This window comes from Camellia sinensis, chromosome 4, assembly GCF_055761805.1.
Source record: "Camellia sinensis isolate YWXY chromosome 4, ASM5576180v1, whole genome shotgun sequence".
Lineage (NCBI taxonomy): Eukaryota > Viridiplantae > Streptophyta > Magnoliopsida > Ericales > Theaceae > Camellia > Camellia sinensis.
This window is the reverse complement of record NC_138964.1, coordinates 214,873,169-214,875,051: the sequence shown is the minus strand read 5'-3', so window position 1 is coordinate 214,875,051 and position 1,883 is coordinate 214,873,169. Positions and strand designations below refer to the sequence as shown.

At 33.2% G+C, this 1,883-nt stretch overlaps 1 long non-coding RNA gene across 1 annotated transcript; it reads right to left on the bottom strand.

Annotated features, from left to right (window-relative positions):
- Window positions 1–201: 201 nt before the first annotated feature.
- On the bottom strand, window positions 202–1,202 carry LOC145789921 (uncharacterized). Its single transcript, XR_014328410.1, has 2 exons — window positions 722–1,202; window positions 202–609 (listed from the first exon to the last, which is right to left on the bottom strand). It is a non-coding gene; the product is annotated as an uncharacterized LOC145789921 (long non-coding RNA).
- Between the last annotated feature and the right edge of the window lie 681 nt (window positions 1,203–1,883).

Sequence of the window (1,883 nt, the reverse complement as noted above, 5' to 3'; positions counted from 1 at the left end):
ACCAAGTTAAGAGTCTAAAAGGTTTACTTAAGGGTTGACTACAAATTAATCATTACGAATCAAATTTTTACAAAAAGTCATATTACGATCTAAAAATCATGCTCATCACAATTATGAGGTCAATTTCGCGTTATCGCACTTCTAAGGCTTCCAATTACTAATCCAACCGTCACAATTGTAACAGATTTTTCATATAACTGATAGATATAAATTCATAGTCATATAATTCACACAATTAAACTTAATTTCACATGAGATTTCATATTTAGCATGTAATTACACATATAATGAAAGGCTAAAAGCAAATAAGAGGGTCGAGTTATTACAGAAAGAGAAAACACACATCAAATCCTTGCCAGTCAATTTCGTTGCAGCATCACAGAGTTTGTAGAATAAATTGAGAGCAGGCAGACACGGTCCATTATATCCTCCAAGCTTTTCAACCTTGAAATCCCCAATTTCCTTCTTTAGTCCATTTTTGAAATCCATGGAAGTTGGCTCGGAAGCATCAATTTAACTATTCATTCTTTTGAGACTCTGACTCCTTTTTCAAGATCTCCATGAAATTCATTGTGAAATAGCATCACCTTCAAACCATTACCTATTTGTCTGAAGACAACCAAGCCAAGTTAGAGCAAATTAATATCGACGAAAATAAATCTACATATTATCGAAATAATCATCGATAAAATATTAAGGAAAAAAACAAAACAACACCCACCTGAAGACTTTCTGATACTCACGCTGAAGACCAGCTACTATAGTATGGACCCAAATCCACTGTTTCTTGCTTGACTTATTAAGCCATTTTCTAAAACTCATGAGAACTCTTTTTGTAACGGATACAATGGTGTCACCATGTTTGATTATGTTCATGAAAACGGCTTAACAAATGTTAGATCATTGTATGACATCTGTCGTTTGAAACGAGCCTTCACTTCCCGATCGTTCTCTTCCTCATTCACCGTCACCGAAAAGACATCTAAACTTGCTTCATCAGAAAAATTAGAGAAAGTTGTGGACCCTCTTCTTTTGCCGATCTTACCAGTAATACTACGGTAATGAATACGAGCCTTGCTAATGACCCAGCTCACAGAATCAGTACGTTTCATCTTCATTTTCTGAATGAATGAGAAAATACAGAACAAAACCAATTGAAAAAAAAAGAAGAAAAAACTGTGATCAAAACCAAAAACACAACAAGAAATAAAAGCAAAAAAAAAAAAAAAAAAAAAAAAAAAACAGAAAAGAAAATGAAAGAGATGAGGGGTCGGACGCTTAAAGTCTCACCACAATCTAGACCTCCTCTCCTCTAGAACTCGCTCATGGATTGTTCTTCAGCCATTGATATTGTCCTAGAGTGATTTTTGGGTAACTTCTTCTCTCTATATATATCTATATCGATATATGATATGGTGCTTTGCCTCAGTACTGTAGCCTTCCAGTTAGGGTGTCCTTGGCAAGAGATTTGTTTCCAATAATGGGATTATTTTGAATGACTAGTGTTATGTTGTTTTTGGCCCGGATATTTGGTGAGTGATTTGAAATGGAAAAAAAGAAAAATGTGTAAAATTAAGTAAAATATAAATATACTAGCATATGCCCATGCCTAAAGGCACGGTGTAAATAATATTAAGATTAAAATGCAGTTATAAAAATATATTTAACAGACTGTACTCTACAATTCCAAACAAATCAAATATAAAAAAAATTAAATATCAAATAATGCACATCAGCTAGTACTCTGCAATTTAAAAGAAATTAAAACTAAAATGCACACCAGTTAGTGCTACTCCTACCAATCAAATTATAACTACATAAGAAAAACAAACATTATATTGTCAAGACCCACGCCTGACAACACAAAAAAGAAAAACAAATAC